The following is a 27185-nucleotide window of genomic DNA, read 5'->3' as shown; positions in this document are numbered from 1 at the left end:
GGTTGCAGCTTCCTTCAGTTTTCTCAGAGACTGGAAGGATGACCGGGTACCTTATCTGATTGAACTCGCTGTTCTCCAATTGCAAGCAGGAAATTATGATGCTTAATAACCCACAAATTTGATGGATTTGTTGAATGAAAGAGATTGAATTGTCCTCCGATCAACACATTCATATCGTGAAGCATTCCTCTTTTGTGTAGTATCTCGGTTTATCAATGGGGAAATCTGACCGCCAGTGAGATCTGCGGATCTAACATTCACACCAAACTTCCAAGGAAGTTGCCAATATGGGGATTTGTCAGTGAATACGCGGCACATGCCTATTCAAAATCACGCGCACGACTGACGAAAAATGTAAATCCTGCACCAGCAGTGAGAGTCTAGCAGAATTCGGAGACAATGAAAATGTCTTTAATTCAGGTTATCTGTTTTGTTGCAAATCCTGCCAAAATAACACTTCTTCTGGCCCCAATTTGGGACTTTTAATAATGATAGGGATTTATTTTTACTGTTGAATCATTTCCAGACCAGGAATCCAAGGAGGGAAAGAAATACCCAAAAGTTAAAAGGAAACGTGAATATATTAATGTTCACCCTGCAGAGACGGGGAGATCCCCACGCTCATTATTGTGTCCAGCCTCCTGCTGAGCCGCCGTATTGCATTTGTGCAGCAGCTGTTTATTATTCGGTTCAGCTCTGTCTCTCCCGTCACTGGCTCTCCATCCTGTCGATGGTGCTGTCTCATGAACTCCGACAAGCAATCGCTTATTGAAATCATAAGACAGACACTGAAATATTTGGTCCCAGACCGAATGTTTATTCACCAGCCAGCCGCCCTTGAGAATTACATGCAACAAATTTACTTGCTTTATAAATGCCTGGCTACTGGTTGATATATACAGTCACCCTCAATCGCCTTCAAGCGAAAAGGCCTCCTCCCGTTTACTGTAGAAGCTTGACCCCTGCAGTTTGAGTTAGGTACTACATCGCTAGTGAAGAATGGATGTACCAGGCGGCTTATAACCAGATTTCTCTGCTCCAAATTTTTCAGGGTCTTGAATTGTTCAGTTGCTAACAAAAACAATTGACGATGTTGCAATTCCAACTTCTCTTGGCCACGGCTCTGAATGTCAGGTAATTAATTTGAACCCCTGATAGTCCGATGACTGCAAATGTGTGTTGCTACTAATGGGGTGTGAAAACTGGACATCGTGCTTTCATTTTCTGAGTGAATAGTATTTGTGTCATATCTCCGCTCCCATTCCCGTTCTTGAATCCTGCCTCCAGGAGGTATCCTCTGTGTGAAAATGGTTTCTTGTGGGCATGCATGAGTGGTTGATTGGCAGTTGCCCCTTGAGGTCTGCCATTATGCTGGGAATGACTGCTGGCCTTTTTGCAAAAGTTAAAAAGAAATGTTTTAATGATGGGGATTAAACCTTCATAAACAGCGAGTCAAAGCTTGATTGTTGAAATTTTTCAGTTAAATTTTGAGTCTGCACACAAGAATCACTCATTGGCGTCCCTAAACATCAAAGTTTCTAGGCTGCGCTAAGCGGGCCACTATGTGCCTTACAGCGTGGTGGAACAAAGTATTTTTACATTAGCTCAAATGTGACATCCCTGACAAGTTCGGCATCCCCATCCCTTGAGAATGGCGATGAGTCAAACACATTTCTGCAGGCCAGACTGGGTAAGGACAATAGATTTCCATCCTGAAAAAGCATTTGTGACCCTGATTTTTGTTTACAACAATCGATGATAGCCTAATGTGGGTCAGCATTATTTACATTAGATTTACATCCCAGAATTTCTCAACCAATTTTAAATTCGATCAGCTGCTGAACTTGGATTTGAACCTTGAGCATTCACCTCTCTAGATTACTAATCCAGTACCATGACAAGAGCATATTTTAAGGACGCGGCTTCAGGTACAGAACGTACTAGAGCCAATTTTGCAGATTGCACCAAAATAAGTGGGAAAGGAAGTTGCAGTGAATAAATAAGACATTTCCAAAAAAATATGGACAGGTTAGGTGAACCGGCTAAAATTTGGAAGATGGAGTTTAACGTTGATAAGTGAGAGGCTGTACATTTTTGGCGGAAGCATGACAAGGCTTATTATTTAAATGGAGAGAAACTTCAGAATGCGCCAGTTCAGAGGGATCTGGTTGTCCAAATGCATTAAACGCTGAAAGGTACTGTGCAGGCACAGCAGGTAATAAGGGACTCAACGGGAATTTTGTCATTTATTGATAAAGGAGTAGAGAATAAAAATATGGAAGTGCGGTTACAACTGTACAAGGCATTGGTGTGACCGCTCCTGGAGTACTGTACACAGTTCAGATCCCCTTATTTGAAGAATGATGTATGTGAATTGGAGGCAGTTCAGAGGAGATTCACTAGATTGGTCTCAGAGTTGTGGGGCTTTTCTAATGAGGATAGATTGAGAAGTTTAGGCCCTTACCCGCTAAGGGTTAGAAGGATGATAGAAGGTCTAATTGAGATATAAAAGATGCTAAAGGGGATATACAAAGTAGAGGAGGAGCGGATGTTTCCCCTTGTGGGGAAATCCAATTAGAGAGGCCATATTTTCAGGCTAAGGGGTGGTATATTTAAATCAGATATGAGTAGGAATTACTTTTCTCAAAGGATAGCGGAAGTCACTCCCTCAGAGTGCACTGGGTGCATGGCGCTTAATACATTAAAGGAGGTTTTCGAAAGACTATTATTTAGTTACGGGATCAAAGATTATGGAGTAGGTGGGAAACTGGAGTTGAGGCCGACATTTGATCTGCCACGATCGTTTTGAATGGCGGGACAGGCTCGAGTGGTTGAATTTCCTATTCCTGCTCCTAGTTCTTATGTCCTTATTTCTTACATTCTTATGTTCTCCTCTTTCCACTGTTCTGCTGGTACATTTTCCCCAGCACAAACAGATGCATTTGGCGGATGATCCAAGTCTCACAGCCATCTCGAAGTGCGATTGGAACACCAGCATTGTTGGTCTTGCTCAAACTCTCGGAGCTTTCTGCAAATGGGAAGCTGATGTCCTACCTAATACATAATGATAATGGCAGAGTAGGGGATATGCCAGCCATGAACTTACAGATTGTGGTTGAAAGCAAATCTGCTGTTGCTGATGGCCCACAGTGCCGCATAAATGCTCTTGATTTGAACTGTTAGATGTGTTAGAAAACTATCCCATTTAGCAAGATGTTAGTGTCACACAGCATGATAGATGGTATCCTCAGGTTGAAGTGAAGAAAGTTGGTTTGTGAATGATGACACTGATGTCAATATTTGTTCAATCATTAAGTTGGTTTGTGAAGGTTGACACTTAACTCAACCTTTGCTTAATCTTAAGCTTAGTCACGGAATTAATTATTTGATCATCTGATTGTCGCCACCATCCTTCTTGTCATCTTCAGTTCCTCGAAACGAGGATACCATCGGACAGGCTTCATGATTTGTGCATGCACTGGTGTCTAAGCAGCTCAACCTTGGGGACAAAGTTCTTGATGTAGAGAGGGTAGCAATTTCTCTGAGGAAGGGGATACCTTGAGTTATTGTTCTGTTCTATTTCCTTTCGTGTTTGTCACTTCTCCACAGCAGAGCTCATGTGGTTAGTTTGTGACTGCACTGCAGATTATTGGATGAGGCACTGCCATATGGCATGATTATCGGCAGCCTCCTCCCATACAATTCGATGTCTGTTTTGCCCTCTTGTGAATGTGGCCATAATGATGCCCTTAAAATATTTTATCTGCCCTTGTTGAGTCTTGGTGACTTCGTCAAGCTTTGAAAGGAGATTCTGCTTCAGAGGCTGTTAAATTGACATGTGAATTCATTCTCCAGTACAGTAGAGCTGATATCACATGGCCAGAGTTGTGACACTGGAAGAATTGTTCTCATGGGGGACGCTGCATATTTGCACATTTCTCACCACTTGGCATTAAGCATCCTGTGGAGACACCACTGGTGTAATTTCTCCAGCATCAGAAGTTACCTTTGGCAGGTGAATCAAGTCTCACAGCCAACTTGAAGGGTGCTGACAACAACAGCTTTGTTGGTCTTGCTCAAAATCTCAGACCTTCCTACAAAAATCTGGGAAGCAGAGATCCTACTGGCAACCTTCAGCAATGACATCATTAGCCCACTGTTTAACATAGGTTATAAATCAATCACTGTGAACAATCGGGACATGTTCCTTCAGTCCACTCTGAGGAAGATTCTCACGTGAATCCTCCTCAGTCACCTTCTGCTCGTCAGTGAATTAATCGTTCTGGAGATCCAATTTGGATTCTGGCCATCCGTGGGAAACACAACATGATATTTGTCTCTCGTCAAATCCAAGGCAAGTGCTCAGAAAAAACACACGGCATTTTATGATCAGTCAAAAGTCTTTGAACCAATAAAGCGGGGAGCCCTTTGGAAATTCTCCCGGAATTGGAGTCTAGTAGAAATGTTTTGAAATGTAGTCAGTGTTGTAATGATGGAGGAAAGACGACTCTTTTACACACAACAAGATCCCACAAACTGATTATCTCTTTTTCTGTGATGTTGATTGCGTGCGGTTGTAGGGGAAGGGGGACAAATAAGGACCAGAATTCTGGGGAGAGCTCCCATGCTCGTCTTTTAGATAGGGCCATGGTGTATTTTACAACAACCCAAGCAGGCGGCTAAGACCTCATTTACCCTCAAAGCAAAATACTTCCCTGTCAATGGACACCAGTTGAGGTCTGTGACCTGAGGGAACATCATTCTCCCTTCATTGCTAAAACAATTCGCCTAACCAGCCCCTTGTGTTTGCTTATCTGCTTCACCTTTATCAGAGAACAATTAACGGTTAGTCTCTGACACAAAAACTACTGAACGTCTATAGTACACATGAGATTCAGACTTAATGCATTCAGAAATCGCAGAATCGGAAAAATATCCAGAATGAATGGAATCCCTATGGTCCATGGTTCCTGTGGTGTCTTTAAAAGAGCGATTCTATGTTGTCCCTTTTGTCTGCACTTTACCCGTAGTTCTCATAAACCCCAGCTCCACACCAGCCAGTAATCACCCAGTTTCTTTTTGAAACGTACAATTGAATCAGCTTCCACCATGTCTTCAGGGAGCGTATTCCAGATTCTAACAACACTATACAAAAATATGATCTTTTTCTGTCCCCTTGAATTCATTTACCAATTGTTGCCATCATTGTTACTGTTCCTTGTTCCAGTGAAAACAGATTTTCCTTACTTTCTCTAAGCTGCATATTAATTTCATACCTCTATATAATTCCACTGTCTTAGTAGGACAAGTCCAGCTTCTCCAGTCTCCCCATGGAACTGAATTATTTTAATCTCTGTCACCATTCCAGTGAATCGCCTCTGAAATTCTACTAGACCCTGAAATCCTTTCTAATATATAGTGAGTAGATTTAGGCACAAATCCTGAGCTTATGAATATCCAGTGATGTATGAAACTTCAACATAGCTTCTTGCTTTTGTGCTCTCTGCCTTTATGTATAAACTAATACACCCTCAGTGCATTCTTAACAATCTTATCAAATTGTTCTCACAGTGATAAAGAAATGCCCACACGTGTCCTTTCTGTTCCTGCACAATGTTTAAAATTGTACAATTTAGTTTAAAGCTTCTCTCCTCATTCCTCCTCCCAAATGTATCCTTCACACTCTCCTGAATTAAATTTCCATTCCCTGTGTCTCTCAATTTCGCCAATCTCTGTATATCTCCTGACGTTTATGACTATGCTCCTCATTGTTTAGATTTCTGGATCCCTGTAATCTGCAATTATGGACATACAAAATACTAGGCCATTTGGCTACTCGAGTTTGCTCCACCATTCAATAAGATCATGGCTCGTCTGCTTGTTTTTCGAATTTTACATCTCATCCAACCCTGATAAAATCTGAATCACTTGCCTAACCAAATCTGCCTGACAGTGATTCAGCATCCCCGTCTCCATTGCCGTCGGCCTTCTGAGGCAAAGATCCAAAGTCACTGAACACTGAGAAAAACGAAGTCCTCCTTATCAATGTCAAAAAAGGGAGCCATCTAATTTTAGAACAGTGCCCCCTGGTTCTTGAAATGATGTCTTTCATAAAGAATCCGACGATATTTATGTCTACCATAAAGAGTAGTGGTCATCTCACCGATCCCTAACACACCACTGTACATTCCTCTCCAGTCTGAATAACTTTTGCCGCTGATAATTCTCTCCACGGCAATTGTGTATCCATTCTGTTACAGTCCCTTTAACCCATGAAATTCAGTTTCCATAGCAACTCCCTTAAATGACACTTGGTCATATTTTTTTCATATAGATATCATTATGTTAACTTCCCTGATCAACCCTCTCGTTACTAAGGGAAAGAATTTCAATATGTTAATCAGATACGACATAGCATTAACTGCTCGTGTTTCCGGTCATTTATGAACCTGTTTATCTGAAAAAGAAATAAGTATTTCTGCCAGCATTATGGTCTGCTGAAATTACCCCACCACCGACATCATTATGACAGCTCTGTTGTAACAGGGTTAATCCCTATATCCTTTAATATACAAGCTGGGTACATTTTCAACCATCAGGGCCTCTGGCACCAATCCCAGGATTGAAATTTTATGGTTGGTGCCTCCGCTATTTTCATCATTCCTTCCCTCAGCCGCCCTCACATATACCACCCAGACCGGGTAAATATTCTAATTTATTGTTGCATAAAAGCGTGCTAGATTGAAACGAGTTAACTCAACCTGTTTGTTCAGTGATTGCGAGTAATATTAGTCTACAAGGGTCTTAATTTTGTCACTTGGGTGTTTCCCCCTTCTTTCAATAAGGGACATATTTCAATGCATTATCCCATAGCATCAGCGGGAGAATCACCTCTGAAACCAACAGTGATCAGTGTCATCAGTGAGAGGGAGAGGGGAGATCAGAATCTGAGAAGAGCAGGTTTGAATGTTCCAACAATGGATCAGAATCTGACAGCAAGAGATTGGAATGTTACAAGAATGTATGTAACTTTATCCTTGGTGCTTTACTCGCTTTCTACACATTATGATCATTTGTCATTAGCTGATTGCACCTATTACTTTTTTTGGGTTATTCAAGGAGGTTATTATCCCATCCTGGCTCTTGTTGGTGTACCTAGTAAGTGTCTCTGTCCAGTTATTTATTCTATAAACCACATTTAACTTGATTGCTGTACTTGTATTGTGAATTTTGGAACTATGGGTGCCATTGTCTTCAATTTCAGTCAGAAACGTCACTCGCTATACACTGAATCTGAGACTGAACCAGATGGCCAGAACATGTGTGATCCCTTTGACCCTGAGGTGATTAGTGGCCCCATATTCTCTCCACTCCCAATCCTTCCCACTACCTTCTCCATAATATTATCCAACACCACCTCCGCCTCAGCCCAGCTACTGAATAAACGTCACCTGTGTCTGAAACCAGAATCGACTATCCCAGTGTTATCCTGGGATAACTTACAACACTTACGTCCCACTTACAACACTTCATTTGTCCCAACAATCCCAAACTACCTTTTGCATATCCTAACTCACACCAAATCCGTTTCACTCAGCACCTCTGTTCTCACTGACCTACTTTGCTTCCTGGTCTCGTATCACCTCAATTATAAAAAAATCATTCTTACGATATGATCTCTCCATGCCTAACTCCTGTGACTAAATCAAATCGCTCTGTTAGTTTTGCATATTCTTGCAAATTGCTCTGCTGAAGTTTTGCTCAATATAATTAGAACATGAATATAATTCAGACTATATCTCCCCATGGCCAGGATTCTGGTCTTTGTAGATGGTCATGGTCACTGGTGCCAGATTTCTGAAGCTCAAACAATTAAATTCTGTGGGACGCGCTATCATTGACTTCCCAGCGTCTCCCAAGTGGTACTCCATGTTGGACAGACGGTTTCAGCAGCTTTGATACATGAAACTCGGATTGTTCCTGGCCATTGAACGTCTGCGTTACTCACTCTCAGCTGAACATTTTTCCCGCAACAAAGCGAATCCCGACCAGTGCTATCTGAAAGGACGAGGCATAAAACCTACAGCTGTGGGGAGTTTGACCGAATTCTTTAATTGTAAAGATCGTGGAAGTGTTATTGATGGTTTTCTCTAGCTCACTGTGTATTGAGCTGCTGCTTACTTCCAGGAAGGAGAGTGTGTTTGGTAACTGAGCTTTGGAAGAGCTAAGGGGATAATAGTTAAAGTGCACCTGAGTCTGTAACATGACCAACAAATGGAGAGGGGAAGCTCTGTAAAAAATGGAGGAAGGGGCTGTTGTGCCCTATCCAGCCCCAGTTTTCCAAGAACACTTTACCAACCCCCATCTAACCTTGGAGCAGAGCGTGAGGCAAACCTGACTCAACAAGGAAGTGGTGAAGGAGCTTTTCCATCCACTTAAATATAACTGCGAACCTCATACCAAGGTGAGGAAGATGCTGTCAAATGCCGCTAACATCACAGCTTCATTGAACTTAGATGGATTGGGAACTTTCCTGAAAAGATGATCTCAATCGATCTGTCCAGCAGGTGACGGAGACCATCCATGCCTGGTCAGATGAATACATTGCTTTGTTTTCCCCTCAGCAGGGAGAAGCAGGATTATAATTTCAATGGTTTTCCCAGCATAGCGGGATCCCGATGCTGAATGTTGCTTTACGGAGTCCCCTTGCTAATGTGGAGAGATACAGGAACAGCAAGACCTCTTACCGCATTAACGTTCAATTCCTGTGTGCCCATGCACAGTACGTGTTGGTGAAAGTTCGTTATCCCAACAATAGCCACGAAACCCCCATTCTGAAGCAGTCAGCCGTTCTCTCCGTCTTCTGATCTGTTTCATAACTGAAACGTGGCTTCTCGGAGATGAATTCTGCCGCCTCGGTATACGATTCAAAATACCCATTGTCTCATCAATCCCCATCGCCAAACAACAATCTGAAAATAACACATGTCCAGAGATAGCAACTATCAGCGTCACGAATCAATATTTCTGATCCCTGAACCGCCGATTGTTACCAACCACCCCCTCCCCCAAACCCCCCCCCCCCACCTCCCTCCCACCCACCCCCATGCTGCCCACCTCAGTGCACGTTGGAGCAGGTGGTGAAGTTCATGGAGTTCTGCTGCTCTCTTCATATCATCTCCATTATGAGGACACAGGCGTTGTCACCAGAAATGCGGAGGGTACTTCAGGGGGAGGAGGCAGAGCCACATGGGATAATTTCTGGACGCCTTCGACACGGTCAGGCTGTCGGAGAGTGCTAGCCAAGACTTTGGTTCCCATTGGACAACTTCCCTTTTCCATCAAGTTTCCACCATTCTCCACTGTTAAATCCATCTGATAAGCCACTCACAGCTTCCCGTTGGTCACCATCCTGTTAGAAAAAAAACAGCAACAGGAGCAATATCATTAGCATCTTTATCCAACAGCAAATCAAATTACACAAACAAAACTGAAATATTTACCCTTGTGTGTTCCTTGAATGATTTTCTTGTGGTATCTCCCGGCTTGCCTAGTGCTCCTACACAGTGCTTACCCAGTGAACTACAAACATACGAACAAGGAGCAGGAGTTTCACGTTCGGCCGCTCGGGCCTGGCCCGCCATTTAGTAAGATCATGGTTGATCTAAAAGACATCCTGTCCTCGATGACCTACTAAGAATCTGCGTTAAAAATATGCAAAGGCGTTGTTCCCACCACGGTTTCAGGAGGGGGATTCAAAAGCCTCACGACTCCCTGCGAGAAATAACTGGCCTATCTCTGTTATAAATATGCGACTCCTTATTCCAAAACAATGAAACCAAATTCTAGTTTCTCACACAAGAGCAAACATCCCCTTCACGTTCACTCTGTAGTCTTCCCTCAGGATGTTATATGTTTCAATCGAGTCGCCTCATACTCTTCTAAACTCAAGCGGATACATTCCCAAATTGTATTTGTAAGATAACCTACCCATTCCAGTTCTTACTCTGGGAAACATTCTCTGAATTGCGTCCAACACATTTACATTCCCCCCTTAACTAAGGTGACCAAAATTATACACAATAATCCAGATGTTTTTTTCAGTCGTGTTCTGCGCAGCTGAAACATAGCCTATCATTTTCTTTTATTCAATCCCCGTCGCAATAAATAACTACATTCTAATAGTTTTCTTAATTAATTGCTGTAGCTGCATACTAGCATCCTGTGATTCATGCACTAAGAGCCGTCAATCCTTTTGCATCTCAGAGCTCTGAAAAAGCTCACCATTTAGATAAAAATGTCCCATTTCTATTCTTCCTGCCAAAATGGGGAATTTCAGACTTTACCACGTTATACTCCGTTTTCCAGATCTTTCCCAGATCTCAGATACACTTGCAAAAACTATTTTTTTTGGTAAATTCTTCATGTTCACTCTACAAATTAATTTAATCTATATCTTTGTGCCAACAGAAAATTAACCAAGTATATATCCATAATGGGGATGTGGTGCACTTCAGATGCATCACCCTGAAGGGTGTAGCCCCATTTAAGACTTTCCATCGCCTCTCAAAGCTGCATCGTTCCCGTAGGTCAGCTTTCTATGTCTGAAAGCAAGGCCTTTTCAACTCCCAGCACAAAACATCAGTCCGGCTTCCCTTAGCTCCTCCTTTTTCTGGACTGGATTTTGTCAATGACCCACTGGTTGGGGGAGGTGGTGGTGTAGTGCTAATGTCGCTGCTCTCGTAATTCAAGACTAATGCTCTGGTGACACAGGTTCAAATCCAGTGAAGCAATTGCTAATTGCCATAAAATCCATCTCGTTCATCAATGTCCTTTAGGGAATGAAATATCCCCCGCCCCTTATTTGGTCTGGCCTACATGGGACTCCAGACTCAGAGCAATGTGATTAAAACTTGAATACTTTCTGAATGTACATTAATGGGTAAGATACCAATGTGCATTAAATGCCTGGCCAGTGGCACCCACATCGCGTGGATGCAGATATAAATGCTGTTCCAAGGTAAGTACAACACCCTTAAATGTGGAAAATTGCCCAGCTATGTTCTGTACAAAGACAGACAGGAGGAATACAAGCCGAAAAATTATCGGGTCATCAAAAGTCAATCAAGCGACGCATGCTTAGTTAGAAACTGCTCAATGACGCTTAGTTTGGTTTCAGCCAGGGCCACTAGTTTGACCTCATTTCAGTCTTGGTTGAAACATGGACAAAAAAGCTTGACTGCCGGAATGAGGAAAGGCTGACGACCATTGACAGTAAGTCTACGTTTGACAGAGTGTGACATCAAGGATCCCTAGCAAAGCTGGTGTCAATGAGGGTGGGATGGGCATTATATCCGCTGGTGGGTGTCAAACCGAGCACAAAGTAAAATGGTTTTGGTGGTTGGAGGTCAGTCATCGCAACTCCAAGTCATAGCTACGGTTCTTCCTTAGTGAAGTGACCTCGACCCAACCTTCTTCAACTTATTAATGAAAAGTCTTCCTTCCTTCACATGGTCAGAAGTGGGAATGTTCGCTGTTGATTTCACAATCTTCAGCACAATTCGCGTCTCTGCGGATACTGAAGCAGTCCATCTCGAAATGCAAGAAGAGCTGGACAATATCCAGGCTCGGGCTGAAAAGTGGCAAGTAACATTCATTGCACACAAGCAACTGGCAATGAACATTACCCTCAAATCTGAACTTAAAAATCGCTTGTTGATTTTTAATGGCATTGCTTGCACTGAATGCAACATTATGAATATCTTGGGTCCCATTAGCTTGAAAATCAAATGGACGAATGACATAAATACTTTGTATGCAAGAGCAGGTCAGAGGCTGGAAATCCTGCGGTGAGTAAATCAATTCCTGACTCTCCAAAGTCTGTCCACCGTTTACAAAGTGCAAGTCAGGAGTGTGATGGAATACTCCCCACTTGCCTGGATGAGTGTAGTTCCCACAACACTCAAGAAGCTTGACACAATGCAGGGCAAAGTGGACTAGTTGATTGGCACCACACACAAAAGCATTCACTCCCTCCACTAGCGATGCACTTTAGCAGCAGTTGTATCATTTCCAATATAGAAACCAACCATTCAGCAATGCTATTTCGACAGCACCTTCTAAACCCACGAGTGCAATCGAGAAGGACAAGGAGAGCAGATAGTTACGAGCACCACCACCTAGATTTTCTCCTCCAAATCACTAACTACCCTGACTTCAAAATATATCACTGTTCCTCAATGTCGCTGCGTCAAAATCCTGGAACTCCCTTGCTAACAGCACTCTAGGTGCACCTACACCACATGGAACTCAGCAGTTCAAGAAGGCAGCTCACTACCATCTTTTCAATGGGAACTAGGTATGGGCAATAAATACTAGCCCAAACAGCGAAGCCCGCATCGTGAGAATGAATAGCAGAAAATATTTTCTCTTGGCAGCATTACCAAAAGGTCAGATGCGTTCTCTGTAACAACCTGTCGATTGGTCAATAGTGAAACTACAGAAGTGATCACTCCAGAGATTCAGTCAAGAACGCAGAATGTTTAGTTTGTAAGATAAATGGAATAACATCTATTGAATATGTTCCAAATTTACCCCCATACTTAATTTCTTTATTCTGTCGAGAACGATGAACTTATACAGCTTCAAACGTAGAAATTATTTCATGTCTAATTTTAACATTGCAGTCAACACAGGTCTGCAGGACTAATTTTAGGTAAGTCCTCCTTATTTCTTTTCGCATTTTGAAATGTGCTTCAATTAAATTTTACCAATGAATTCCCAGGATCCACCTGTTAGGGTTAAAGAATAAACTAATAACCTATTGAACCCGTCATTGGTTCAAAATGTGGTTCAGATACTTCAACCTCTCAGGGAGGTCTCTACATCCTATAGCTTCCACGGTATGGCATATGATTGTTGCATGCTTCGTAACTGGGCATTGTGAAGGAGTCTGCCGCTGGAGCTGGAGGAGGGCGAGGAAAGGATGCTTACCTCGAATGAGGATGAGGAGGTAAACTGGAAGGAACGTGAGGAATATAAAGAAGAGGTGAGTAGTAAGGCAGAAAGGCCACGGGATAGTCCCTGACGATAGTCCCTGGCGTGACCAGTGATGGGCACAGGAGCCCCTAAAGGACTTCATCATGACCAGAGAATGTTTAATCCAGCATCGCTTCACATGATGGCTGCCAAGGAAGAGGATGAACCAAGGCATGGAAGCGAGGGGAGTATTTTCAAAACATCAAAGACAGGGCATTGTATCCATCATGTCACACATGAGGGAATTTTTCTGGATACGACACACAAGCTATTGGAGAGAAAATGGTAACCCCTGAACACATCTTGACTTCAACATCTCGTTTGAATATTTTGAATTATTCAAGTAATGTATTTGTTATTATTCATGGGTTATGAGTGTGTCACTTGCAAGGCCAGTATTCGTTGACAATCTTTAATCATCCTTTAATGTTTTCCCTTGCTGAGCCATCTCAGAAGGCAGTTAAGAGTCTAACACATTGCTGAAGTCCTAGAGTCAGTCCGGGGAAGGAAGGCAAATTTCCTTCCCTAATTGACATTGGGGAAACAGATTGTTTTTTAACAAAAGGATCGATGATGGTTTCACGGCCACCATTACTGAAACAATACTTATATTGCACATATAATGATGGTGTTTAAATTCCACCAGCTGCCATGGAGGAACTTGAACCCATGTCCAAGACATCGAAGTGGACGCCTGGATTACTTCTTCAGTGACAATATCCCCAAGTCTTCAGCAGATAGATGTTACATGTATTTTTGAAAATCCATAGTTTACCTAAACACTACTGTGACCAACATTGTTCTCTACCTAGTGCTGTTTCCGGCACTCCTGGATATTCCTAATGTTATATTCAACTTTTTCCCTCAGAGGTGGTGCATACAGGCTGCTCACCTCTGTAGCTATATGGTTGTGAGAATCAAGGTGGTCTGCCTCATCGTTCAAGAAACCATTGGGACTGTCCCTGTGATTGCACTACCTGCATCGCTGCAGGAACTGCTCACGCACTTGGACCCGGGTGTCAGAGTTTGCTTCTATCTGAGGGATAAAGGAATCAGAAGGGACTGAGATTCCCTCAAATTTCACCTGCCCCTCACCCACTTTTTCCGATCGCACAGCCTTGGGGATGGTGCCCCATTGGTTGGATTGAGTGGGCAGCTGGTGCACTGTTGGGATTCCCTCGAGGTACTGATCTTCCATCAATGAGGTACTGCTGTTCAGGGCCCTGAGCTTCCCCACTACTGCAAGGAGCTGGTGCGACAGTGCAGTATATCTCACACCTGCTGCATGGACTCACCACGAGTTTGGTCAATGTCTTATGGTTTCTCGTCATGGGCTCCCCATACCAGAGTCAAGATCTAAGTCATGATCACCATGAGCACCACAATTCAGAGCGGATGGGGCCTCAATTCTTCAGGCAACTGTGTCCGATGGCATCATATCTGCTGCTCTGTTTACAAATAATGAATCCCAGACAGAGACTCCGGAGGCTTTCTCTCACTGTCCCGAGGGGTGCCCCGGTTTCAGTCCTACCTGCTCTGGTGGGAACAATAAACACAAATCTCTGAATATGATACCTCCTCCTATGGCTGATGCTGTGCTTATCAGACTTTGGTCTCCACCTTATGTTGGCAGTTTCACCCAGTGCTGCATGAATCACTGGGCTGTTGCCTGTTAAATGCAATGGCGGTGATGGTTCTTCCTTTGGCATGCCTACCTCCTCCTCGTGACCGAGTCTTGACTCCTCTCTGGGGGCAGAGGAGGATGGGGGGAGGGTGCGGTGGGACTGCAGCTATGGGATTTGTGAGAGACACACAAGGCAGCGATGAGTTGAGGTCATGCAGATAATCCTCTTTCTAAGTGACTTTCTTCCACATCTTTCTCGGCATTTGGTTTATGCCTATCACTGTCTTCCTGGCTAAAGAAAATCACAACTTGTTACACATTACATATCCGGCCTGAGTTTCCAATCCAAAAACCGATTCCTTCACTCTCCCTACCCGCCCCCCTCCCAAACCTGGAGGGAACTTGGGCCCTTCAGGGAACAGTATGTGCCTGTGTCAGTCTAGACCTGTCAGGAGGATCTCCAGGTCGTGCTCCGTGAATCAGAGTGTAGCTGCCTCCTGGGACTCTGAAGGGAGTCTGGAACATTCAGGGAACATGATTTCATGCTAAGTTTCTACCTCTGTCAGCTGGATATCCAGGCCATGTTCTGTGAAGCAGGGTGCTGATTCGCCCCGGAACTCCTGGCATCTTCATCGGTCTGCGATCCAGGTATAAGGGAATAGTTTGCATAGTCTCAAAATGTGTGGTATTAATGCTGTTCCTATCACAAATCTCGTGGGATGTATTGTTGGTGAGAAGGGATGTGCTTCATTGTGTGTGGTATGAGAAAATGTTTGGTGGGACATAGGCCGGGGGCCTCAGTATTGCCTCAGAGATGACAGGGTGGCAATTCATGTCCCATGTCAGCAATCAGATAACTCATGAAATTATTTTCTTTATAATTTCCTGGTTTTCATCGAAAATTAGGTTTACGGAGTTGGTATATTTTCTGTCCCTGTGTGTGAATTTTGTAGTCAAGCAGACATGCAATTTGAAGTTATAAACAGATGTATGGGGCAGACGTGTCTTTAACTTGCTAAGGAGTAAACATGTTTGGGGGCATAGCACATAAGTGGTAAAGTAAAATTTCAGTGATATCGAGTTGCTGTTGGGAATTAGTTTATCAAAGGGATCTCAGTCTGTACACAAATAGCCAGACCAGATAGCAAAGATGAATGTTTATTTGTCTCAAGCGTTATTGACAACACATAGTGGCAACTTGAAAATATATTCATTAGGGGCATTTGGAGAAAGTAAACTTACTAAGACACATGGACACAATGGAGTTTACAAATTTGAATAAGAAGTCGATGTCGAAAGGAAAAATAAATTCTCCATCAGGAGGAATACATTGTAGGACCGAACAGAAGTGTGAGAAGCCTCCAGCATTTGTACATAAACCTGCCGTCGACAGAAACGGAAGCTGGAAACAGACATTTTGAATTCCACTCTCTGGTATATTAGGTTAATTTGTTGGACAGACTTAAGAGCTAAAATGTATTACTTTTTACCCTTGCCTTAAATGGAAAGTAACTGTGAGCAAGGTTAAGTAGTGATTTTATGAGTTATTCGAGTGATAATTTGTAGTTCTGCTTGTGAGTTTCAATCCCCTCTTTTGTCAATAAATATTCAAAGAACAGGCAGTGTCTTTTATGGATGAGCAGGAAACGATTGTTGCATCAGGGTACAGAGGTTAGAGCAGATTGACTGCATTGGAGCTGAATAGGGGACACAGTCATGGCTAATGATTAAACCAAGGCAAATGTTATTTAAGGGGGCAGCTGACACAGAATAACAATGTTCCCGTAATCATCGAGATGAGCAGTAATTACCTGCATTGCAAAGATCAGAATCCTCAACCCAGAGAGGCAGAACCCCTAAGGCCAGGCTCATGCCCTGGGGACATGAGCTCAAATCCCACTACAACAGCCGATGGAATTTAAATTAAATTAATAAAAACTGAAATTGGAATCTAGTCTCAGTATGTTATTTTATACTTTCATGGGATGTGGGCGTCGATGGGTAGGCCAGCATTTACTGCCCATCCCTAATTTCCCTCGTTCAGAAGGCATTAAAGATTCAACCAGAGATAAGGTAGGAGTAAAAGTCTTGAAGTCGTGGAAGGCAAATTTTGCAGAAATGAGAAGGGACTTGGCTGAGGTGACTCAACAGCACTGCTGGAGGATAAAACAATGGGAAACTAGTGGGAAGCAGTAATAAACGCGATCCTAATTGTACAAAAAGACATATCCCCTATAATAATGTGTGCTGCTGTCAAATCTAGAGCCCCATGATTGTCCAGAAGAATACAAGGGAAGGTCACACAGAAAAAGAAAGCGTAGGATTGGCACAAAGAACTAAGCACTGCAGATAGCCTTGACGAATATAGGAAGTGCAGGGACGAAGCAAAATTGGAAATAAGAAAATCCAAGGGAAGACATGAAAAAAGATTAGCAAGTAAAGTTAAAGATATCCCAAAGATAATATACCAATAATTTAAAGATAAAAGGTTATTTAAGGAGATATTGGGACCTTTCAGAATTTAGATGGAAACTTTTGTGTAGAAGCATAGGCTGTGGGAAGCGTTTTGAATGAATATTTTGTTTCCATCTTTACAAAGGTCAGGGAGGATTTAGATAAAGTAGACCAGGAGGAACACTGCGAGATATTGGACTGAATAGTCATAAAGATGAGGAAGTACACGAAGGCTTGAAATCCTTGAAATAGGGTTATCCAACCGGGCCAGATGGATTGTTTCCGAGGCTGATGAAGGAAGTCAGGGAGGAGATAGCAGATGCCCTGTGGATGATTTTCCAATCTGAAAAATATACAGGGGAGGTACCAGAGGAGTATAGAATTGCAAATGTAGTTCCATTGTTTGAAAAGGTTTCAAAGGAAATTCCAAACAATTGTAGGCCGTTAGTCTTACATCAGAGTTTAGCAAATTAGTGGAATACATTGTGAAGATTATTTGTCATTTGGAAGGGCATGGACTAGTCAGGGATGGTCAGCGTAGATTTGTTAAAGGGACGTCTTGCCTCACAAATTTGAGTGAATTATTTGAGGAAGTGACAAGAAGGGTTGGTGAAGGGCGTGTAGTGGTTGTTGTGTACATGGATTTTAGGAAGGCATTTGACAATATCCCACATGGCAGATTGAGCAGGAAAATAAAAGCCCATGGGGTTCACGGTAATGTGTCAAACTGCATAAAACGTTGGCTTTTGTAACAGGAAACAAAGGGTAATGGTCGATGGATGCCCCAGTGAAGGGAAAGTTGTCTCAAGTGGTGTTCCTACAGGGCTCGGTGTTTGGACCCACGCTGTTTCTGTGATACATTAATGATTTGGTCGGGAATGTGGGAGGTACGTTTGGGAAATTTGCAGTTTACACAATGATTGGCGGAATAATGGATGGTGTCAGGGATAGCCATAATATCAAAAGTGATATAGGTTGGGGATGGAGTGGATGGTAACGTGGCAGATGTATGTAAACATAGAGAATTGCGAGGTCATACATTTAGAGAGGGCAAACAGTTACAGAGATTACACAATAAATGGGGATATACTAAGAGGGGTAGATGAAGAGAGTGATCTTGGCGTATGAGTACACAGGTCACTGCAAGCAGCAGTTCAAGCAGACTGGGTTGTAAAGAAGGCATATGGAATGCTCTCCTTCATTGACAGAGGTATAGAATATTAAAGTAAGGATATAATGTTGGAATTGTATAAAACACTAGTGAGGTCACAACTGGAGTATTGTGTTCAGTTCTGGTCACCACATTACAGGAAAGACGTAATAGCTCTGGAGAGATTGTGGAGGAAGTTTACAAGAATGTTGCCAGGGTTAGAAAGGTGTAGCTATGAGGAGAGTTGGATTGGCTGGGATTATTTTCCTTAGAACAAAGACTTCTGAGAAATTACTTGATTGAGGTGTACACAAATAAGAGGGGAATAGATAAAGTGGAAAGGATAAAATTGTTTCCCTTGTTGGAGAATTCTAGAAGCAGGGGACATAGATACAAGATAAGTGACAGAAGGTGCAGGGGGGACATGAAGAAGAATGTTTTTACGCAGAGGGTTAGTGGGTGTCTGGAATTCACTGCCCAAGTTGTTGGTCGAGGTGGAAACTCTATTTTTTTTAAAAAAAAGGATATGTATCTACGCCTTAAGTGCTGTAAGTTGCAGGGTTATGGGCCGGGTGCAGGAAGGTGGGATTAGATAGGGCACCTGGGTGTCGTCGGGCTGGCATGGACAAGATGGGCCGAGTGGCCTCCTTCGGTGCTGTAACTTTTTTATGGTTCTATGGTTCTATTACTGTGGCCCTGCAGTTACATGTTGACCAGACTGTGTAAGGACAGCAGATTCCATTCCCTTAACCATGTAAGTGAACCAAATGTTTTTTTTATAACTACCGGCAATTTTTTCCTAGTCATCTTTAGGCTTCTGATTCCTGATTCTTACTGATTTGAAATTCCACTATCTGCCATGGCGCCATCGACGCCAGTCCCAAAAGCATTAACCTTGCTCTCTGCATTAATCTAAACACCCTACTGGTTAAAGAATTTCCTTGAGGGAAGGAAAGCTGCAGTCCTTACGTGCTCAGGCCTACACATGACTCCAGACCAAAGCAATATGTTTGACTCCAAACTGCACACTGAAATGGCCGAGCAAACGACACAGTTGAAGGGGGAAAATTGACGGGCATCAAACAATGGATTTTCCAGCGATACCCCCATGCTGTTAAACAAATTAAACCGCAATGGCATCGGAGATCCCCGGGCTCCAATCCTGAGCTCACACGCAAAAGGGAATCGGAAATCGCACCCATATCCCTCAAAGTCTCTACAAGATGGAAACGTGTCAGGAATTGGATGAGGGCACAGGTTTATGATTTTGGGAATTGGCCAGGGTCGTGTTTTTCGAGCCGCAAAAAGAGAAGCCCACCCCACAGCCAGGTCTCTCTGTCCCTGCACCTGAGTTAAAAACGTCCTCTTTTGGTCATATTGCTTTTCATCCTATTTCCTACCAAACTCTATCACTTCACACTTTCTGTGTTAAACTGCATCTTTCATGTTTCTGCCCATTTGACGAGTGACATCATGCAATCCTGCGGTCTCTGATTGCCCTTCACGATGTGTTTTAAAATTGCTGATTTTCCTACATTTGAAACTTTTCTAATTCCCTCTGTGTGCAGAATCCCATGGCATTAACATACGTTACCAGTGTAGCGGGACCAACATTGACGCTGGAAAATTCCTCGACACTTCATTGTAATATGAAGGACATCCATTCTCCACTTCTCTCTGCTTTATGACACGAAGACAATTTCCAAGCCGGGCTGCCATCCTGCTTTAAGGCCATGTGTTTCAATTTTGGACCGACTCTGTCATCCGGCAATTTATCAAAAACCTTTTGAAGGGGTGGAAAATTGGGAACTGCAGGGCAGGAGAGAAAATAGAATCATCAACTAGAACAAAATATACTTATTGTGTTTGGTCCATCGAAACTTTCCTACCACTGATGGTAGATTAACCGGTCTGCAATTCGTTTTATAACCTCTCCCTAATTTTTGAAATAGCAGGGTTAAATTTGCCATGCTCCAAGCAGCCGGGGCTCTTCCAGAATCAACAAAATTTTGGAAGATGTCAACCAGCCCATTCACTATTTCCATGGATTTCTCATTTAGTGCAATTGGATGTCAATTATCGGGCCCTCGTAATTTATCAGCTTTCAGTCCCAGCGATTTCTCCGGCGGAATTGTTTTAGTAATATTATTTTCAGTCATTTCTTCCTCCTCACTGAATTCTTTGTTGCCAGCATCCTGGGAACTTATCTGTGCCTTCTTCCATGAAGACAGAACTAAAGTAGACATATAATTGTTCTGTCATTTTGTTGTTCCCTAGTAAACATTATAACGCTTTAGATTGGAAGACGCATGCATTTGCCTTGGAGAAACTTTATTTCTTTTTACGTACTTTTTTATGTTCCTTGCAAATTTAATCTTACGACTTATTTTCCCCCTCTTCATCAATCCCTTGGTTTTGCTTTGCTGCATTCTAAACCATTCCCAATCCTTAGGCTTGCTACTTTTCTACCAAATTTATATGAGTATTTTTGGATCTAATGCCATATTTATTTATTTTTTTGACATGGTATGTGCACTGTTCCTGTACCATTTTTGTGCAAGAAAGGAATGCATATCTTTTGCAATGCATACAGTCATTCCTTAAATACAAACTATGGTCTATCCAACGCCATGCCTTTTAATGAATTTCCCAATCTGCCTCTAGCCAACTCACTACTCACTGGACTGGGCGGCTGAGGCATGTAAGGCTCCGGCCTGCTTTCGGGTCCTGCTCTGTGGCAGTGTCATGCTCCATGGCCTGTGTATCTAGAACTGCATTGGTTACAGGAAGAGGAGGTCCGGATGGGCCGTACAAGCCCGGGGTCACCTGGGTGGATGGCCCCCCTATGTGAACTGCCTGATCCTCCGCTCCAGGGTTGCGTGAGGGGCCCTGGCTCACTCTTGGATGAAAAGTAGAAGCTGGACTCAAATAGAGCTGCAGTGCAGCCCTCTCACTTTTAAACTGCTTGGCGCCAACTTGGGAGTCAGCGATGGATTTCAGCCTGTGCAGCAGTGCAGCAGTTTCAGTGAGTGTGTGAGTTTCTGTGTGTGCATGTGAGTGAGCGTGTTTGTGTGTGAGTATTTGAATGTGCCTATGTTTGTGCACATGTGTGCCTTCCCATGTGTGTATTTGTCTTTGATTGTGTGTGTTTGACTGTGCATGTATGTGTGTTTGAGGGTATTTTTCAAATTCATTTTTACGATTTGTTCATTTCTCTGTCATTTCAGCTTTTAATTCCCATCCCTAAATGACCTTGTGAATAATGCCTATCATGTGTGTGTGTGTGTGTGTGTGTGTGTGTGTGTGTGTGTGTATTTTTGTTTGTGAGTATTTGTATCTGTGCATACTTGTGCACATGTTTGCCTTCCGTGTGTGCTTGCTTGCATTTGAGGGCGTGTGTTTGATTCTGTGTGTGTTTGGCTGAGTGTTTGCATGTGATAGTGCGTGTGTTTGTGTGAGTGTGTGTGTGAGACTGTGTGTGTGTTCATATCTGTCCGTCCTTGTATATGTTTGTGTGTGTCTGTGTGTCATTGTGTGTGGCTGTGGGATTGTGTGTGTGTGCACTTGTGACCAATTTTGAAATTCACTTCTCCAGTTTGATGGTTTCACCGGCTAGGTCAGCTTTTAATTACCATCCCTAATTGGCCTTGTGAGTGATACCTATCGTGTCTGTGTGTCTGTGTGTGTGTGTGTGTGTGAGAGAGAGAGAGAGATAGTCTGAATGTACGTATAATCTAATGTCTGTTATTGTGAGTTTATATCTGTGTGTGTGTTTGTGCACGTCTGCATTTCTCTGTGTGTGGTTTCATTTGAGAGTGTGCGTTTGTCAGTGTGTGTTCCTGACTCTGTGTGTGTGTGTGTGTGTGTGTGTGTGTGTGTGTGTGTGTGTGTGTGTGTATGTGTGTTTGTGTGTGTTTCTGAATGTGTCTGTGTGTGTTCCTGACTGTGTATGTGTGTGTGTGTGTGTGTGTGTGTGTGTGTGTGCATTTTTGTAATTTTTGTTTATGATTTGTGGGTTACCCTGGAAGGCCAGCTTTTTTATTTCCATTCCTAATTCGTTTTCTGAAGTATGTCTATATTCCGTGTGTGTGTGTTTGCATGTGTGTGTGTGTGTGTCTGTGAATGTCTGTGTGTGCACATTTTTTGTGTGTGAGTCTGAATGTGCATATCATCTAAAGTCTGCTATTGTGAGTTTATATTTGTGCGTGTGTGTGAATATTTGAATATGTGTAAGCTTTTTTCCATCTGTGAATTCCTGCGTGTGTGCCTGCATGCGAGAGTGTGTTTGAATGTGTGTGTGTGTGTGTGTGTGTTTTTGTGTGTGTGTGAATGTGTCAAACATAGAAACATACAAAATAGAAGCAGGAGTAGGTGATTCGGCGCAAGGCCTGCTCCACCATTAATTCTGAACATGGCAGATCATTGAACTCAATAGCCTGCTCCCGCTTTCTCCCCATACCCTTTGATGCCTTTCTCCCAAGAGCTATATCGAACTCCTCCGTAACATTCAAAAATTTGGCCACAACTACTTTCTCTGGTGGCGAATTCCACAGGCTCACCACTCTCTGGGTGAAGCAATTTCTCCGCATCTCAGTCCTAAATAGTCTACCCCGTATCTTCAGGCTGTGACAACTGGTCCTGGAATCACTCACCATCGGGAACTTACTTCCCAAAACTACCCTGTCCAATCATTTTAGAATGTTATAGTTTTCATTGTGATCCACACTCATTCTCCTGTTCTGCAGGGAATTTAATGATATTCAACTCAATTTCTCCTCAAAGGTCAGCCTTGCCATCCCAGGAGTCAGTCTGGTAAACCTTCGCAGCACTCCCTCTACAGCTAGAACATCATTCCTCAGATAAAGAGTGGAAAACTGCATACAATATTCCAGGTGTGATCACCAAGGCCCTTTATAATTGTAGCAAGACTTCCCCACTCCTCTACTCGAATCCTCTCACTAGGAAGACCAACATACCTTATTTAATGCTAGCTGAACCTGGATGCTTACCTTCATTGACTGGTGAACAAGGACACCCAGGTCTCATTGCACATTCCCCTCCCTAAATTTATAGCGATTCAGATAATAATTTGCCTTCCTGATTTTGCTAACAAAGTGGAATACCTCACATTTATCCACATTATACTGCATCTGCCATTCATTTGCCCAAACACCCAGCTTGTCAAAATCACAATGATGCATCTCTGCATCCTCCTCACAACTCACCCCACCCTCCCCCCAACAGTGAGCTTTGTGTAATCTGTAAATTTGGAAACAATACATTTTGGTCCCTCATCCAACTAATTAACATATATTGCGATTAGCTCAGGTCCCTGCACCTACACCTATGGTCCCCGACTAGCCACTGCCTGCCATTCAGAATAAGAACCATTTGTTCCTCTTCTTTTTTCCTGTCAACCAGTTTCCAATCCATCTCAATATACTACCCACAGTCCCATGTCCTTTAATTTTACACACTAATCTCTGATTTTGACTTTGTCGAAAACATTCTGAAAGTCCAAATAAACCACTTCCACTGTCTCCCCCTCATCTCCAATAGTTACATCCTCGAAAAATTCCAGTAGATTTTTGAAGCATGATTTCCCTTTTGTAACGCATGACGACCCTGTCCGATTCTGCCCACTTTTCTTCCACGCGCTCAGCTATTAAATATTTAAGAATGGACTGTGAAATTTTCCCCACTACCGACATCAGGTAGAGTGGCCTTTAATACCCTGTTTTCTCTCTATCTCAATTTTTCACTTGTGGAGTTACAGTAACCACTGTACAATCTGTACGAACTGGTCCAGAGTCTATAGCATCTCCGAAGACGACCACCAAAGTATCCACTATTTCTAGGGCAATTTCCTTAATTTCGCAGGGCTGAAGATTATCATGCCCTAGGGGTTTATTGTACTTCATCCCCATCATGTTCCCCAACAACTTTTCCCCACTAATATTGATTTATATCAGTTCCTTCCACTCACTAAAGCCTGTGTTCTCCAACATTTCTGGAATGTTGTTTGTATCCTCCTTTGTGGAGGCAGAAACAAAGTGGGTATTTAGTTGGTCAGCGATATTTTTTGTTCCACATTATACACTTCCCTGTTTCTGACTGAAAGATACCTACATTTGTCTTCACCAAGCTTTTTCTCTTCACATACTTCAAGAAGATGTTACAGTCAATTGTTACATTCTCCGCAAGGTTACTATCTTTATCTATTTTGCCCTTTATTGAATAAATTGGTTCTCCTTCGCCAACATTTCCTGTTTTACTACTGCACCGGAGAGGAATAAACAATTGTTGCAGTTCAACCATAAGCTCTTTGATTGTTTGGCATTGGCAATCCACCACCATCCCTTTAAGTAATGATTCCCAATCGACCATAGCCAACAAGCACCTCATACCTCATAAATTCCATTATTAAGATTTTGGGCCCAATCCTCATAATCAACTAGATAACTCTCCATCTTGATGAAGAATTCTATATTATTAGAGTCGATCATCGCCAAGGGGCCGCGCACAGCTAGATTATCAATTATCCCTTTCTGATTACACAATACCCAGTCTAGTCTGGGCTGTTCTCTAATTGGTTCCTCAACATATTGGTCCAGAAAACCATCCCGTCTACACTACAGGTATTCCTCCTCTCCAGAATTGTTACAAATTTCATTTCCCCAATCTATATGCAGATTAAAGACACCCAGAATTTCAGATGTTCCTTTAGTGCATGCATCTCTAATTTCCTGCTTAATGTCATTGCCAAAATCGCCACTGCAGTTTGGCAATCTATATACAACCCTCGCCAACGCTTTTTGTTTCTTAGTGTTTCTCAGCTCTACCCCTAAAGACTTCACATCGTCGGAGCTAATATCTTTCCTCACTATTGTGTCAATTTCCTCTAATCTGTAATGCAATTGCACCATCTTTTCCTGTTTTTCTGTCCATCCTAAACACACAATATCTCTGATGTTCAAGCCCCATCCCTGGTCACCCTGCAGCCATGTCTCCGGAATGGTGACGATATCATACTGTTTACATTTATTTGCACGGGTATTTTGTCTGCCTTATTTGGAATGCTCCTCGCGTTAATGCACAAATACTTCAAGGTTGTCTTTTTCTCATTACTTGTCCTGTTCCCACTATTTTCCACATAGGTCCTGTTGTTTACTTGCCCAAATGTCTCTGCCTATCAGTTATCTTATTCCCTTTCTGTCTTTTTTTTCTTATCATTGCTTCCCCCTCCTCTGACTCGTTTCCATCCCCATGTCATTTTAATTTAAAACTTCCCCAATTACTCTTTTACCTGCCCAGATAAAAGCCTTCCAGTTTTAACTGGTCCCACCTCCCCAAGAACCAATCCCAATGTCCCAGGAATCTGACGCCATCCCCCTCACACCATGTCTTCTGCCGTGTATTGATCTGATATATCCTGCTATTTCTACTCTGAAGAGCAGATGGCACTGGAAGTAATAACGAGATCAATGCCTTTCATGTCCTAATTTTCCACTTGCTTCCTAACTGCCTATATTCTACTTTTAGGAGATCATTCTTTATTTACTATGTCGTTTGTACCAATGTGTACCACGACCACTGGCTGCTCACCCTGACCTTCAGGGTGTTCTGTATCGCAATGAAGCATTCTTTACCCCAGAACAAGAGAAGCAACATACGATCTTGGTGTCTCGTTGCGGCCACAGAAACGCCTATATTTTCCCCTTACAATTGAATCGGCTAAAACTTCTGCATTCCCACACTTTGTACCAGTCCCCTGTGGAGCAGAGCTAACCGTGGTGCAACGAATTTGGCTGTTGCATCTTTCCCCTGAGAAGCCATTCCTCTCAGCTGTATCCAAAGTGGCAGAACTGTTTTGCAGGGGATCAGCAAATGTAGTTCCCTGCACTGCCTACCTGGTCCTCTTGGTATGTCTGATGGTCACCCATCCCCTTCGTGGCTGTGGACACTTAGCCTGCCGTGTGACCAACTCTCAATACTCTCTGCTGGTGGATGCCCCACAGTGTCTCCAGCCGGAGGTTTTGAAACCTGGGATCCTAAGGAGCTTCAGCTGGAGACTTCCTGTGCACTTGCCGGTCCCAGGGACTAGAAATATTCCCGGTTTACCACATAGAGCATGAGAAGCACACCACCGCTTTGAGCTCTCCTACCATGATTTACCCCTTAAGATTTAATTGAACCTTTTGTAATATACTTATTATCAAGTAATATCAATTACTCTCGGATCCTTCTTCCCTCATCCACGTTTGTTACCGATTTTAGCCCTTACAAACGATGGGCCACAAAATAAGACCTTAAATACCAAAAGCAGTAAAAGTAGTAAATACTTACCAGACCAGACACACAGTGCTCAAGAGTTACCTCTTTCGCTCCTCACCGAACTCCCTCAATCACCAAACTCCAAATTGAGCACTCTGCTGCAACCCAAAGCAGCTCTCCAAAGCAGACAATGTAAGCACTGTAAGCTGGTCGATTTACATACTCTCTGAATCTAGTCTCTGAAAACATGTTTAAATCAGTTATCTAGTTAATTAGTTGTAGCTGCAAGCAGAGGCCGTATAAAGCTTATTCTAAAGCTGGCATAAAACTCACCATCTTACTACCCGAACAGCAGTTTTTGGTAAATTACTAAATTAAAGAAAGATTAGGCTTTAGGCAGAAATTAACACTTAAATTCCCTCGGTCAACAAAGTCCAACTTTAGTGCCCTACTGAAGCCCAAAGCAGCACCTCAGTGCAGACTAATATTGCGAGGGATTGTGTGTGTGTGTGCGTGTGGGTGTATGTATGTCACTTTGCTGGTGAATGTTTCTATGCTTGCCTGTTTATAAGTGTGTGAGTGTTTGCATATTAGTGTGTCTCTGTGTGGAAGTCTGAGTGCGTGAGATTTATTCAGTGCGAATGG

The sequence above is a fragment of the Carcharodon carcharias genome, chromosome 21, assembly GCF_017639515.1.
Source record: "Carcharodon carcharias isolate sCarCar2 chromosome 21, sCarCar2.pri, whole genome shotgun sequence".
Classification (NCBI taxonomy): Eukaryota; Metazoa; Chordata; class Chondrichthyes; order Lamniformes; family Lamnidae; genus Carcharodon; species Carcharodon carcharias.
This window is presented reverse-complemented; position numbering follows the sequence as displayed.